Genomic DNA, 16636 nt, shown 5'->3' with positions numbered 1-16636 from the left:
CTTTTCTCTGGCTGCGTGAGGGTATGGTTGGAAATACTGGGTCTGGGGCTTTAAGTATTTGTCTTAAATGAGGTTGAAACTGGCTCAATTTGAAAGAATAGTGTGAAGTCAGCATAGGTGGCTTTTCTTCCTAAAGCCATGGGAATCTCTGTGAGGCTCCTTGGTTGGACCCAGGAGAAGTCCAATGGGCTCAAAGTCACAGGCTCAGAGCTTTGCCTGTGGAAAGGAAGGTCTGGAGAAACAGGGCTTAAAGTAGAAATAAAAATTGGGGAAAAAAAAAAACTGAGTAAAACCCTGTTCTGTGTCTCAGCCACAGCAGTTTAAAATTGATATAAGGCTTCACCTTTTTTTTTGGTAGTTTTTTGGGTTTTTTTAAAGTTGAGTCTGAGTACTTGGGTAGCAGCTCCACTACAGTGTTACACTGAAAAATGTGCTAATAATGGTACAGAATCTTAAATACCCTGATATTATCCCACTACTGCACTGGCTTTAAACATTCGCACATTTCACGGGAACAGCATCTTAATTCTTAATTAAAATCACTAAGCAAATGCAGATTATATTTAACTTAAATATTTATAGAATTTGTTTAAGCTTTCAAGATAGATTAGACATTGAACAGCAAAACTGCTAACATCTGAATGATAATTTTACTTCTGAGCCCAATTAAGAAACTAGGCAGCAATACGGCTAATAAGTTGCTGTGTTTGAGGAAACACTTTATAATATATATACAGAGGACCTTTAAAAATGAGTGCTCTCAAGTAAAAGGGATATTTTAGAAAAAAAATTGTTACTTCTGGGAACACTTTAAAATCTTGCATCATCTCTGCTTTCTGGGAGTTGCAGTTATTCCCATTATCCTGAATACAGCTGCAAAAAATATATAGTGAACCAAAGAGATGAAAATATACCAACATGCCAATCCACTTGATTTTTATAGTGCTTAACATGTTAAATTGAAGCACATGATTATTCCAGTTGATTTTAATTAGTCAACACATATAAAGTTAAGCATGTGTGTAAATGTTTTCAGAGCATATATGTTTTCAGTGTAAGCCTGCATAAGGAACACTTTGCAATCTTAAGGATCTTCCTATCTATAAAGAAATTCTTTGTGTTGAAACCTCTCACAATCTATTCCCCCCAGCAATATTGCTGTGGGAATCCAGTATATCCTCTGACACGTCATTCTCTCCTATATGGTTCAGCCATGATTATCAGGGCACCGAGGTTTTGTCACAGATAAGTTCAAGCTCTTGCCTTCTCATTCCTCTTTTCCTCAAAGCCCGTTTTATTCCTGCTGCACCTTCTCACTTTGGGGGACACCTCCCCTATTGCATGTGTCTGTCGCATACCTGAAGGTGATAAGATCCTACGGGCTGTAGGGTGATTTAATGTTAACTGTAGGTTTCATTCTGCAAAAATGTTAATGTTCCCCAAATGACCTGGTATCTGTGAAATCTTTCAGGATTGGGTTGGAACCTTCTGGAGATCTCTTTGGCAGTGCTCCCGTGATTGACAGGCTCCTTGTGCCTTTCATACTGATGTTTTAACAGTACCTCTTAACTTGCCTTACGGTCTCCTGTTGTTTTTTTATTCTGGATTATCAAGTCTGTAAGAGCTGCAAGGTCTTTTCTGGTTTTCCTGTAATGCTACTAAATGTTATGTGAATTGTTTTAGATTGTATTTCCTGTCTATTTGTTCACTGCTGTTTAGGCTGGAATATAGCATGTGTTTAATTTTTTCTTGGCCTCATTACATTTCATTCCTCGCTTCACTTCATCGTCTGTCTTGTTAGTCCATAAATCTGATCTATTCTAATCACTGTAAATTCTCTGTTTCCCCAAGCTGTGTGTCACCAGCAAGACTAGTCACTTTGGAAATTGCATTCCTGAAAGGTCATTTTATAAAAGATAGAAGCGGAGGCACTGTGCCTTGCTGATGCTGGAGGCTGGGGGCTTGTCCCTCACCCTGCCCTGAAGGCTGCTGCTACAGCCTGCTCTCCGTTCATAGCCTGATCTTGGTACCTCTCACACGCCGAGATGGTCTCCAAGGTGGGTGCCTTCAGCCTCAAACCAGGAGCGCAGCAAAGTCCCCACTGGGATTTGTGATCTGTACCAAAAATGGTGCCATATTTGTAGGATGACCTGGTAAAGGACAGTTGCCAGTCACTTCTGTTGCAATAAAGACTTTCTGAAGCCAGATGTTTTGTGGTACTTAGAAGCAGACAGTGATGCAGAGCCAAGAACACGCAATGGCTGTTCTGCCTCAAGATCCTCTTATAGAAGAACACGCTGTGCGAGTCTGCTGAGCCTCATGCTTGGCTTTCTCCCCTCTTCCAAGAGCACCGATGGGTTGGTACTTGGTGTACTGACATGTCAGTAGGTCTGTGGTTTAGCAGAGATCAGTTACATTCAGTAACTTTCCCCTTTTTTCCATGCTTGTAGATGTCAGTGCCTCCACTACGCTCTTGTTTCTGTGCTGATCCTGCTTTGGGGCTGGGTTGGTGTTGCAGACTCTGTGGGCTGCAACCAACATGCATCTGATGATGGCCTTCCTTGTACTGCTGCTGCTTTTCCTTCTCCTTCTCACTCATTTAGCACTTATGCATTCTGTTAGATACCCACAGGGAACTCCTGGGCAGAGATCTCCATCTTTCTTAGATGCTGTACAGCCTGTGGCAGAGCGAGCTTCGATGCTCTGGGGTCTGCATGAGTGTGTAGGGTACATGGTTGAGTTTCATCACTTTATTTTCTTAGGCTGTGCAGCAGTGATGTTTTGGAGGAAGAGCTGTTTGGTTCCTCAAGCTATCAGGCTCGTCCCTGGCCTGGGCTCCAGAGCTGGACTGACTCCCCTCTCCAGCCATGCCATCTTCCATCATACATGTAATGGCTAAAGTACACGCGTGCAAAGGGATACTGTCGACTGAGTTTGAGATTCATGAATGAGAAGAACAGTATGCAGGCTAGATGCTAGTATTTGTTTTTCTTCAGTCCCTCCATTCTGTTTTTTGTGTGTTTCTGGTGTTTCAGACGGGTGTCTGATGAAGCTGTAGACATAACCACGGAGAACAAGCAGAGATGGACACACGCCAAGGTTTGGCTGGGTTACTGAAGGGCAGTTTCCAAAAGCGTGTCATACTACTATAGCAAAATTCAACTTTGCTGCTTCATGGACTTTATAATTAATTCATGTATTTATTTAATTTTGTGAGCTTGACCAGCTTTTTATGACCTTTTGAATTTGTTTCTATTTGTGGGTGACTCAGATTACTTACTTTTCTAGCCCGGGGATGCTGCAACATCATGTGTCATGCTATACTGGCTTTGATAGTCCAATGGTGACTACAGAAGGTAGAACTTCTCCCCGTTGCACAGTAATATGCCATTATATTCCCTTCTGCTAATTTGTCAGATATGCTACTTTAATTACAAAAGTTAATGCTTGGGGATCTCATTGCTGAAAAGCTTCAGTGATGGCTTAAAGCTTCATGGCTGGAGCTGGCTTGTTGTGTTTGCAGAGGAGCAATTCAAACAAGCACGAGCTTGCGTCACTTGAACCCAGAGAAGAAATTCAGATGTAAACCAGACTAAATAAACAAGTAAAGTGGATTGGATGGAGAGTGGCGTGAGCTCTTGCTGGTGTTTGTGTGATGAAAGCTGCTCGTATCTGAAGCTGTTAATTGTGGGCAATTTCTGCTTGGTGTTGTGAGGTTTGAATTACCCAGAACTGTGTTTGATGGTAATATACTAAAACCACAACAAATTCTGAGTAAGTCTCAGCTGACCAAGTCATCCAATTAATAGGATTTTATCTAATGGACTAATTTAATGGGGCTGTTTGAAATAGGCTGTGTAGAAGCCACAGATAGCTTTAAATTTCAGGGATGAACATCATTGTTCATTCCTCCCTCTCTCTCTCTCTCTTCCCCCAAAGGTCTCCCTGGCGTATTTGAGTTTCCTCCCTGGTGAGCAGTTGAGCTCAGTGCCATCCACAAGTGCAGAGCGCTTCGAAGGAGCCCGCTGAAGGCATGGCAGCAAGACCCTGAGTCACAGCAGAGCTCGTCACCATCCACCGGCCTCCAACCCTCCTTGGAGCAGCTGCCAGAGGGGCTGAACTTTGGTGTTTCCTGCTGTGCTGCCCGAGACCCTTTCTGTGTTAGCAAAGGCTGATGGAAACCTGCGTGTAGGTGGCTCCGTGTCCGAGCGAGACGCTCTCCTGGCGTTGGTCCCTGCCATCCCCGCTGCCTCCCCACGCACCAGATGTGCCAGCACCTCCAAAGAGCTTCCCTCCCTCCCTGCGGGTGCTCTCTCTCCAGGAAAAGTAAGTACTGGTCTGTAAATGCCGGGCAAATATATTACTATATGGTTGGATAAAACCAGTGCTGCTCCTCGGGGGTAGGTAAGGGGAGAGGGCAGCCCAGAAGCCTGGCAGTGGCTGGGATTGTGGTGGGGTGGGAAAGTGCCAACGCCAACCCAACTGCCCCACGTTTGCCTGGCGAGGCAGCTCTCCCAGACGAGGTGAGCTGAGGTGAAGCCAAGGCTCTCTTTAGGAAGGCTTACTGGGCTTAAAATGCTTTGTTAGCAAATGCTGCTTCTGGCTTCTTGTAACTTTTAACTAGCCCCAGTTCGTCTCTGTCTTTATTTTAAATTGAAAGGTACTTTACCTAAAGCATTCTCATCAGCCAGACCCCGTGGGGTTCGTACATAGAACAGTTTAGAGTTCATCTGTCTCATTTCTTTACTGTCCAAGGTGAATCTCAGGGGACTAAAGCTCTGAACCAAGTGGCTTTAGGCTATTCATCTGGAAAACACAGCCACTTAGACCTTTGTAAAGAAAATAATATAGTAATCAGTGCAAGAGACCTGTCTCTAAGCCAACCCATTTGGAAAAATTGCCAGGGTAGTAATTACAAACATTTTATCATAATAATACTGATGATGCCTTTCCATTATTGCCAGCATTTCTTCTTCCCTGCGACTAAAGGATGGAGATGGTTTTGCATCTTCCTCCCTGGTCCTGCATTAGAAATGCTTTGTGATTTGTGTTGAGGCTGCAGAGCTGGGCGTTGAGCAGAGACGTTATTCTGAGAGTTTCCCTGCAGCCTCATGCAGCCAAAACCATTGGGAGGTGAGGAAGACCTTGCTGGGCAGCAAGTGGTGCCTTCCCAGCTCTGTACGTCCTCCTTCTGGAGCTGGAGAATGGACACGGGTCTCTGCTCTTTTGTCTGAAGGGGAAGAGGGGGCCAGATAGGTGGGTTTTGGCCTGCACCCCCCTCCTGCCAGTCCTTGGGAACACACTGCTGCCTGTGGGATGGCACTGGTCCCCTACCCTGCCCTCCAGATGAGCTGATTCTCATTAATCTCACCCAAACACCCACATTTCTCACTCTCTCATAAAGAATAAGTGGCTCAGTGTTTCTGTGCATTCTGCTGATTAGAAATGTGTGGTGACTCTTAGAACTTCTAGCTGGGGAATGGATGTGAGTGTCTGCTCTTTTGTCTGAAAGGGAAGAAGGGGCCAGATATGTGGGTTTTGGGCTGCACCCCCCTCCTGCCAGTCCTTGGGAACACACTGCTGCCTGTGGGATGGCACTGGTCCCCTACCCTGCCCTCCAGATGAGCTGATTCTCATTAATCTCACCCAAACACCCACATTTCTCACTCTCTCATAAAGAATAAGTGGCTCAGTGTTTCTGTGCATTCTGCTGATTAGAAATGCGTGGTGACTCTTAGAACTTCTATCTAATTTCAAACTTCAGGCACTTACCTTTATAATTTTTCTTCACTCTTACTGCAAACAAGAAAATACTTATTTGTGTTTCTTAGAACTTCTATCTAATTTCAAACTTCAGGCACTTACCTTATAATTTTTCCTTCATTCTTACTGCAAACAAGAAAATACTTACGTGTTCCTGAACACAGATTTAACAGTGCAGTTTCTGTACCTTCCAACCAGTGGGATCCCCTGGTGCTTGATATTGCACAAATATACAATACAGCTTTCCATTTTGAAAAGTTTACTGACAAACATAAAATTTGGTGTGAAATACTGCTTAAAAGCAAAGCGAAGGGTAGGCTGCTCTACAGTTGCAACATTGATCAGAAAATACTTACGTGTTCCTGAACACAGATTTAACAGTGCAGTTTCTGTACCTTCCAACCAGTGGGATCCCCTGGTGCTTGATATTGCACAAATATACAATACAGCTTTCCATTTTGAAAAGTTTACTGACAAACATAAAATTTGGCGTGAAATACTGCTTAAAAGCAAAGTGAAGGGTAGGCTGCTCTACAGTTGCAACGTTGATCCCAAGTTTTTGGCTGTGTGGCTTTTGATCAGTTGTTTATAATGCTTTGAAAGCACAGGTATCTGGGTAAGGATGGAGTTCCTGTGGCTGTGGCTGATGAGATGCTCGCTGCTGCCCAGCCACAGTTCCATGTTATTTAGAATCATAGAATGGTCAGAGTTGGAAGGGACCTTAAAGATCACCAAGTTCCAACCCCCTGCCCTGGGCAGGGACACCTCCCACCAGACCAGGTTGCTCCAAGCCCCATCCAGCCTGGCCTTGAACCCCTCCAGGGATGGGGCAGCCACAGCTTCTCTGGGCAACCTGGGCCAGGCTCTCACCACCCTCACAGCAAAGAATTTCTTTCTGGTATCTCATCTCAATCTCCCCTCTTCCAATTTAAAACCGTTCCCCCTTGTCCTGTCACTGCACTCCCTGACAAAGAGTCCCTCCCCAGCTCTCCTGGAGCCCCTTCAGATATTGGAAGGCTGCTCTAAGGTCTCCCTGGAGCCTTCTCTTCTCCAGGCTGAACAACCCCAGTTCTCTCAGCCTGTCTTCATAGCAGAGGTGCTCCATCCCTCTGAGCATCTTTGTGGCCCTAACTAATTTAGGCCAAACTTCCGCAGGGGTTTGCTCACCAGACTTGGTTGCTGTGGGCTGCTATGGGGGAAAAAAGACATGGGGCAGAGCTTCCCTTGGAGCTGGGAGCAGGGAGACAAGTAACATGGGTTCTTGTTTCAAACTTGGGGAATCTCAAGGGACCACTTCTTCCAGTAGTTCACAGCAAGGCAGGTCGGGCGCAGCACACGTATCAAATCTAACATTTTGCCATTTTGGTTTCATGTGATAAAGGTTACTGCATATTGCAATTTAAAACATGGGAAAATACAACAAGGAGCAGAAGTGATGTGCCTTGAGGAGCTGTGGTGTTACTTGTAGGCATAGAAGCCTTTTTGGTACCTTTCACAGACTGGATTACGTTGCTGGCAACTGTTTTCAGCATAGTTTTTTGAGCAATATTAGTGAGGAGGGAGCAAAAAGAAAATATGTTTAAACTGATGGGCTCTAAAGGCTCATCTAGAAGATTTTCATTAGCCTCATAAAGCTCCTGTAGACTTAATCTAAAAAATTATAGCAAAGATGGTTTATTTCCTTTTCATAGTCTTGTCTTTAAGCCTCTTGATTTTTAAGGTACTACCATTGTCCCTTAAAATCCAGAAAAGTATAATTATAAAGTTTTATAGACTAAAAAAAAAAGGTAGGTACCAATCTTGGAGAATGCTTTGGGCACCACTGTAGTACGGACACAGAGGTCTGCACACAAGGAGAAGACCCCAGGGGCTTCTCATGGGTAATGGGAGACCTGTGAAGGCTCAGGCTGCTGCAGCACATCTCCGTCAATGCAGGTAGAGATGGGATATTTTTTGCCCCAGTGCTCTGCTTGGGGCAAGTTTTGTCAAGTCCTGGATTCTCTAGAGATTTGGGGAGCAGCTGATCCAAGTGGCCAGAGTTTAATTTGAGAGAGACTTCTTAAGCAGGTAGGACCAGAGTCAGTGACAAATGGGCTGACATTGGCAGCAGAGGTAACCAGCGAGTCTCCAAAAGTTGGACTCTTCTCTTGTTCCTTGAGAGATTTGTACTATTTGGACAAGTCCATCAAAGAACAAACTTTAAAAATATGTTTATTCCAGAAATGGCATTAAAGAGGATGTGGAGGCTGTTATGCAAGTTCTGCTCAAGGAAAACATTTGCTTTTCCTCTCCTGGCAGGGATGGGAATGATTTGTTAGAATTTGTCTAAAAATTCATGATAAAATAACTTTCTGGTGGAGAAACAACAAAAAAAAACCCTTTAACAGCACCCATTATTGCTAGAAGATTTGTAATTTTGGAGAGGGTAACAGAATCACAGAATGATATGGGGTTGGAAGGGACCTCTGGAGATCATCCAGTCCAATCCCCCTGCCAAAGCAGGACCACCCAGAGCAGGTTGCACACAAAGGTGTCCAGGTGGGGTTTGAATGTCTCCGGAGAAGGAGACTCCACCACCTCCCTGGGCAGCCTCTTCCAGGGCTCTGCCACCCTCACAGGAAAGAAGTTCCTCCTCATGTTTAGACAGAACTTCTTATATTCAAGTGTGTGCCTGTTCCCTCTTGTCCTGTCACTGGGCACCACTGAAAAATTTCCATGAGAAATCCATGGTTACTGTCTAGCAGTAAAAAAGCTGTGAAGAACCACACAGTTATTCCTGAGGGAGCATTTCTCCCTGCCGTGGCTGCAGTAGAATTGTTCCATGCTTCTCTTGGGAGAGAAAAAGCTGCCCTAACCTGCTAGTGTGCTTCACGTGATGGTCTACAGGGTTGACCACCCGCCCTGCTCACTGCCTGGGGGATGTAGGTGGGGATGTCCTGACAGCAGTGTGCAGGGACCAAGAGAAAGGGAAGCCACCTCCAGCTGAATTTTACGCGGAGCTATTTGTCTCTGAAAGTGCCAGCAGATTTTAATTGCTGCTGCTGTTGTCAACAAGTTCCTCCTGCCTGTTCTGTAACGATTGAGGTCCTTGGAGGTTTTGGATCACTTATGTTTCTCAGCGTAGCTCCAGATTGTGAACATAAGGGTTGCATCAAGTATATTAAATAGTGAATTGAAAGGCCGAGGTTCCTTTCCTTCTGTGTGCTTTGGGTAGAAGAATTCCTGCTGACTCCATGTTTCTGCCCACTGAAAAAGATAACCTGGTCAGGTAGCTAAATGTTAACTCGAAGCGTGCCAGCTTTTTCACTTGACGTACAATTGCTCTTAGAAACAGCTGCTGTCTTGCTGCTCCCAGTGCCAGAGAGTGTTTTGTTTGATGACTTAATCAACGTGTTATTCTATCAGGAACCATTTGTGGATTCAAATACAGATGTAGGATGATAATTTTTGGGGAAAAAAAAAGTTAATTTCCTTGAATTCAAAAGATGCTCGTCATAAAACAGCCTGTGTCCTATTCCTGATGTGCTCTGAAGCCAAGTCCAAGCACGTTGTGCACCTCAGCTCAACTACGTAGGGCAGTGACTCTGCTCTTATTATCTTAGAGCATGATGGCTAAAAAAATGAGTCCTTTTTTTGTGGTGTTGTTTTTTTTTTGTAGTTCTTAAAACTCTATCCGTGTCCCTTTGCAGTTTATTCTTTTTTGTGTGATTACTTTCTGTGCAAACTGAACCATGCAGCAGCAGTTTTTGAAAGGTGAGCCTCAAACTCAAGAGTTAAAATGAAGTGCCGAAGCCTTAGGTAGACCTGGCTAATATGGACAAACGGTGGTGTCTGCTGATCAATTGTCATTAGTTCTGTCCTAAAAAAAGAAAAAATGAAATTAAAAAGATATCTGTATAATCTCAGACTTTCCCAAAGCACTTGCAGCTGAGGGAATATCTATATGAAAATCAGTTGGGGAATCTTCTTGCAACATCAACATTTTGGAAGTCCATGCAGCAGGAGCAAAACCTGGTCCAGTTCTCCTGCTTCGGTGGAGCGATGCTGAAAACTTTAGCTGGTATATGAGTTGTTCATTAAACCCAAGGGGAAACAATGGACACTTGTAGTTTTCCAGGCAACAGAAACAGTCTTTCCCTCCAAATGACACCCACAGGTTTGCCAGTTTCTTTTTTATCACCAAGTACGTAGAACCAACCATGTTACTGAGCAGGCAGAGGAGGAGGCAGGGCAGAAAAAAAGAAAGTACAGGCCCTGCCTTCATAGAATCATAGACTTGTCTAGATTGGAAGGGACCTTAAAGATCATCTAGTCCAACCATCAACCTAACTCTGACAAAAAAATAAATAAGAAATAAGCAATAAAGAAAAAACACTAAACCGTATTCCTGAGGACCATGTCAACCCATCTTTTTAACACGTCCAGGGATGGTGCCTCAACCACTTCCCTGGGCAGCCCATTCCAATGCTGGATAACCCTTTCTGTGAATAAATGTTTCCTAATATCCAATCTAAACCTCCCCCGGCGCAACTTGAGGCCATTTCCCCTTGTCCTATCTCCTGTTCCTTGGGAGACGAGACCGACCCCCACTTCTCTACACCCCCCTTCAGGTAGCTATAGAGCACAATAACGTCTCCTCTCAGCCTCCTCTTCTTCAGACTGCACAACCCCAGCTCCCTCAGCCTCTCCTCATAAGACTTACTCTCCAGACCCCTCACCAGCATTGTTGCCCTTCTCTGGACCCGCTCCAGCCCATCAATGTCTTTTTTGTGGTAAAGGGCCCAAAATTGTTTCAGATCATGAAATGTCTAGGTTTAAGTCGTCAAGGAGACTGGGCAGTGCCCTACTCTGCCGAAGAGCAGGTCCTGGGTAGGATAAGCCCATTACCACCTCCTCTGACTTGTTCCCGGCTCAGGGAGCGATGCCCGAAGCAGGTGGTTAGGCCTCATTGCTCTCCCTCCATTTGTGCTGGTGCTCAGCAGTGCGCACGGGTGGCTTCGCTCTTCTCTTTCGAAGAGTTGATGCACTGCAGAGTAGCTGTTGCTCCACTGCTGTGAAAGCAGAGGAGCTAAACATTTACCAGCGCTTTTTGTGGTACCAACAGCAGTGCCTCGAAGTAGGCTTTGGAATTACAGGTTCCTTTTTGCCCCTTCCTTTGCTCCAGCTCTCTACCGACGGCAGGACCAGGTCAGTTGGAGCATCGAGAGAGTTCAGATTACCAATGTGCTCTGCATTTACAGAGCTTTATTTCTTTGGGGGAAAAAAAAAAAAAAAGAGAGAGAGAAGAGAAGAGGCTGTGCCTTTCTGCTCCATTACAAAGATCGTTGCTTTTTATGCTGAGCAGAGGTTTGCTTGGTTGGTTTTTTTCCCTGGAAATAAATTTCATTTAAACTCTTTACTGCAGCATTGAATTAAAAGCTGCTTCTGTTTAGGTATTTTGATAATATTCCAAGAAGCCAATATCCGGTAACTTCCAGAAGAGACTTTTTCTTCCAAATTTGTCTTGTGCAGTTCTTGATTCTAGCTGGTATTAGGTACTTCAGTAGATCCAGTATATTCAGGTTTTGGGGGACAATGTAAAATGGTACAATTAACATTATTGACCTTTGATTTGGGAGAGCATGTGGGTTAGATTCCATGTTACATTTTCTTTTGAAAGGCATTAGAAAGTTTTCCTTTGGCAAAAATTCAGATGAAACCAAGTGAAGGTCAGCTTTTCATTTGATATGACCCTTTATTACCTGGGCTTGCTTCCAATCTTGTTCTCTCAGTTTATCCATTGCTGCAATTCCCTTGTGCTTACAGTAAGTGGGACCAAACCCAGGACTACTGTGTTTATCCTGAAGCCTTTGACAGCAAGCTTGCTTTACATGTCTCAGGAGACTTAACAGTTCTTTTGCATCCTGACCTGTATGTACCATCTAAGTACTAATTTAGTGGCTAGACTGCCCCAAACTTTCAGCATTAATTCAGGAGATAAGCAGCAATCCTGGCTTTCACAAACTTCCATAAGTTTACGGAATTATGGAGCTTTGCCTTGCAAGGCAATGTCTTGATCTTATTAAGAAGAAGCTTAAAGCTGGTACAAGAGAAGGTTTATTTTTTTTAATTTCTTGGGTCTGATCATAGCATGCTTCCTCAGTTTGCAGGTAAGGACATGAAATGCATCTCATTAACAGCAGCAGCAGATTTGCCCCAGCCTCTGCTGGGGAGACCAGTTGTCCTCAGACAGCCGTGTTTCCCCTCTCCTTTCTTTTCTCTTTAGGATCTTCCTGAGTGGGACTGCCCAGCTGCCTCCTAATTGGCCTCTCCTTCTGAAAGAGGGTCAATGCTGATCTGCTTTCTTTCCTGGATATTCTTGTATATTTTTGTAGCTCTTTTGAGATAAGCTATTTTAAAAAAAAAAAAGAAAGAAATCCTAATTTATCCGGCTTGTGGATAAGCAGGATTTAAAATACTGCAATTTGCTTCATAACTCCCTGTAATGAGCGAGAGGGGGGGGCACCTACCTCTTTTCTTAAACCTGGCAACTCTGGTGCATCCTATATGAGCAAGGATGTAACTGTTGTTCCTTACATCTACTTTCCTCTGCTTGTTTTAACACATCCTGGGTAAGTTAATCAGTAATTTTAAACTGCAGTATGTGATTATGACCTGCAGTCATCTAGCAGAAGTTGCATAAGGATGTGTTTTAAGGAAAAACGAGGGTAGGCATGCTGTATCTTGTGGCTCACTTCTTAGCAGACCTTTCCGGAGGCTTTTCCTGGTTTATTCTTAGCTTCTCCTGCCACCCACAACCGACTGCAGAAAGATGGGTTATCTCCGTTGCGTAAGGCCTGTCAGCAAGCAGGGCTCCTTCCCTTCCTCGGGCCAGTAACAGCAGGAAAACATCTGACCCTCACCCCGTCTTCTTCTGAGTGACGACGCTGACTCACGGGGCTCTGTAACCTTGTGGGGGATTCTGCCATAACAGCAGTGATGTATTGAGAGCAGAGCTAGATGGCATCAGAGAAAATAGCTTCAGCTGCTGTGCGTTATTTGGGTCCATTTGGCAATCTGTTCCTATCCTCAATTAAACACCATATTGCCCTGGTGTTCCGGCATATGCATTGCTACCCAAACCAGGTATGAAATAAAAACTGTGCTATTAAAGGAGAGGGGTGACCCATGCGATAAGACTGGTTGGTGCTTAGGCAGATGACCACTGCAACCTATTCTTAAATACTCTGATTTTTTTAACTAGTAATTTGTACAAGCTAGAGAAGGCGAGGTTATATTCTCCCTGTCTGACCCCTGACTGAGTTTGGGAGAACCTATTTTACGTTAGGCGTCATCACAGTTCATGCCCTGACATTTCCACATGGTAGGAGGAGATATTAGGAGATCCTACCTGCTGCCAAAGCAGCTGGTAGCTACATGAGGCATGACGTTAGAAAGCAGCTTCTGTTCTCATGGGAAAATACTAAAAGGCCCTGTCTTCAGACCTTGCAAAATGTCCTTAGTTTGGCATTGTGAAGATACAAGGTGGCTCTCACACAGTTATTCTGGCTTCGTATGGCCACTCAGCAGGGAAGTGTTGAGGGGACCGAGCCAGCTCATGAGTGTCTTGGCTGTGGCCTGGTGGAGTGGTTCATAGGGACAACCACAAACAAGATGTCTGGCTGAAATCTTGCAGCTCAAGTTGCAGCTACTCATGCAACTGTCCATCACCCACACCATTCTTTGGCTCTTCAGCAGGCCAGTGGTGATTTCTTATGGAAAGCCATGTTACTTTTGTGTTTCAGTAAGAAGTAAAAAGGGACTGTTGGACTAGAGATGGACAACTCCCAATGACATTTGCTGTGAGGAGGACACCTGTGCTGGAAATGAAGAGTGCTCAGTGCTTCAGTTTACATTTAATATCTTGTCCAATGACCTTTTGTGAGAAGAGAGCTGAGAGTGCTAACACCCAGGGTAGTCTGTGAAAGGATATGTGTTTTTAATCAGCTTCTCAATAGTAGGATAATAAAAGCAATAATCCTTTTAGTATTCGGCTTTTCCATCTACATTTTCCAAGGTCACTAAAACAGTAAGCAATGGGGAAGAGGAGCTTCCAAGGAGTTGAACTGTAGAGGAGTGAAAAATACCACTCCCAGCAGTATGGATTGTCCTCCTGCCTCCAGCTCTCACTGAGGGAGTCAAACCATGCAGAGAACAGGGCGAGCTGTTTTCCAGGGCACTGGTCACAACAGATTTATAATTCAGTGTGAGCTTCATCCTGTGCTCTCCAAGCATTACTTGTTACATTTAAATGGAGAATTCAAGCTTTTTCCTCTTATCAGGAGACTAAATATTTGGCCTGGAGGAGGGAGGGAAATGATTTTTATAGTTGAGGGCTCTGATTTGTTTTGGCTTCAATGGGTCCATTTAGTTTCTTTAAAACAACAACAAAAACCACCCCACTCTCCCCCAAAAAATTGTCATCTGCTGCATGTACTCATTTCTGTTGGTGAAATTTTTAGCAAAATAGGTTGGATGCAGTAGCAAAAAGATGTCATCTAAATGCCCAAAATATGCTGGTGCTCTCAACTGTAGTGAGCTCTGCCCTGAAGTTGCAGACACGCATTTTCATTAGACTCTATACAAGAACCAAATCTGCATATTAAAGCAGCATCCTATTGAGTTGCCCATCTTTTCTGAGCTCTTGGCATTAGAGTGTCTCCACTGGGTCAGTCCAAAGGTCCATCCAGCCTGTTGTCCTGTTCCCAACAGTGACCAGTAAAACCTGCCTAGGGAAGAGCACAGGGCCAAGGGCAAGCTCACAGCCCTCAGCCCTGTAATCTCCCAGGCTCTAGAAATTTCTGCTTAGGGACTTCCTAAGCCAGATCTGGTATTATCTTGTTTAATAGCCCTGAGTAGATTATTTTTTTTTCTCTCATTATTTTGTTTAATTGCTTTTTGAATTCATCTAAAATGTGGTATTCATTAAATTCTGTGGCAATGAGGCCAGTAGTTTTAACAGGGCATTTTTATAAGAAGTATTGGAGGATTTCTATTAGGTTACTGGTGGATTTCCCTGGTTTACCACCACATCACTGGTATTGGCTACTCCTGGCTTCTCATGGGAAAGTATAAAACCTTTGAGATGAACAGTTATTTATTGAATTTCCTAGAGAGAGAAATGTATCCTTGGGGCAGTCAGTAATAAAATGCTCTCATGAACTTAATAGTTCACATACCATATAACTTGTGCCTGTTTTAGCTATGGATGATGTCACTTTTGCCTATATTAATGTCTTTTGAATCTACCTCCTACCTCTAATTGTAGCATTTGCATTGAGCAGCACATTTTATTCTCCTGCATAGAAAATGCACTCCATTTTTGTTCAGGCCTTGATTTGTTCTTTCTTTGATGTCGTTTTAAGTAGATCAAGCAAGTTTTGTCCTAGAATATTAAATAACAATTTACTGTAAGTGTTTTTTGGGGGGTCGGACTAGATGACTTTGAAGGTCCCTTCCGACCCAGATGATTCTATGATTTTTGTTAATTAAAAGATGTAGCTAATGCCCAATTTGTAGTAGTAGATTTGTTTTGCTTGTCCAAGCCTTGAGCTGCCCTCACAGCAGAGCTCTTGTCTGTCCATGCCCAGGTTCTGTTCCCTACATGGTTCCTCTGGAGCTCTGCTGGCAGCTGTTGGTCGAAGGACTCCCCGTGGTGGACCCCTGGGTATGGGGACAGCCCTGTAACATACGTGTTGTGTGTGTTCATAGGGGATGGAGAAGTGAGGAACAGTGGTAACAGATTATAAGCAGCAGGATCAGACAGTATGATCAAATCTGACCTTTTCGCATCACCTAGACTATAAAATTTAATCCCTTGGGATTCCAACCTGGGAACTTCTGTATTTTAGATGCTGGCCACGTACCTTTCTGCTCTATAGCATTGCTGTTAAAGCCCAGTCTTACTGCATACTGTGCCACTGCAATGCTTTTGTTTTGTATACTGTGCTGTAAACATCCAAGCCAAATTGTTGACAGTCTTAAAGTGTTCTGGAGCAAATGCATTTCCTGAGGTACGGTGTGTTCCACATTATTCTTTAGTTAATGTATCAGTTATTCTGCCGCTGGCAGAGATGCTTAGGCTTGTGTCTCTTGCTAGTTGCTTTTAATTTGAATTCAGTTATGAGCGTCGAAGAAACTGTCTCAGACATTACAATTGGTTTAAATTCCCAATAACAGCTGTAGAGGACATCTTTCCACGTCAGCTGCTCAGGACAGCAGTGATATCCAGGATACACTGAAGTTCCATAAGAGGAGCTGGGCTCCTCTGCTCAACTCACTGAGCATCGAACTGCTCTGGAAGGAGCGGTCCTGCCCTGGTGTCCCCACCCCACCTTCACTGGGGCTGTATGTTACCGGTGCTCCTCTTGCGTTAGTTCTTATAGAATCATAGAGTTGCCCAGGCTGGAAGGGACCTCCAAAGGCCATCTAGTCCGACCCCCCCGCAGTCAGCAGGGACACCCCCAACCAGACCAGGTTGCCCAGGGCCTCGTCGAGCCTCTCCTTGAATATCTCCAGGGAAGGGGCCTCAACCACCTCCCTGGGCAACCTGTTCCAGTGCTCCACCACCCTCACAGTGAAGAACCCTCTCCTCATCTCCAATCTAAATCTGTTCCCCTCCAGCTTGAAGCCATTGCCCCTCGTCCTGTCACTGCAGGCCTTTCTAAACAGGTTCTCCCCAGCCTTCATGTAGGCTCCCTTCAGGTACTGGAAGGCTGCTATTAGGTCTCCCCGGAGCCTCCTCTTCTCCAGGCTGAACAACCCCAGCTCCCTCAGCCTGTCCTCGTAGCAGAGGTGCTCCATCCCCCTGATCATCCTTGTGGCCCTCCTCTGG

At 44.5% G+C, this 16636-nt stretch overlaps 1 protein-coding gene across 3 annotated transcripts in view; it reads left to right on the top strand.

Moving 5' to 3' along the window:
• Positions 1 to 16636, top strand: part of HTR2C (5-hydroxytryptamine (serotonin) receptor 2C, G protein-coupled) — a 200317-nt gene that overhangs the window by 76823 nt on the left and 106858 nt on the right. For all 3 annotated transcript variants that reach the window (XM_014955380.1, XM_014955382.1, XM_014955379.1), the window contains exon 2: positions 3940 to 4326. The gene's annotated coding sequence lies outside the window, so the exon portion shown is untranslated. The remainder of the gene's footprint in view (positions 1 to 3939; positions 4327 to 16636) is intronic.

Source organism: Calidris pugnax, unplaced genomic scaffold (genome assembly GCF_001431845.1).
Source record: "Calidris pugnax isolate Ruff unplaced genomic scaffold, ASM143184v1 scaffold38, whole genome shotgun sequence".
NCBI lineage: Eukaryota > Metazoa > Chordata > Aves > Charadriiformes > Scolopacidae > Calidris > Calidris pugnax.
This window is presented reverse-complemented; position numbering and strand designations above follow the sequence as displayed.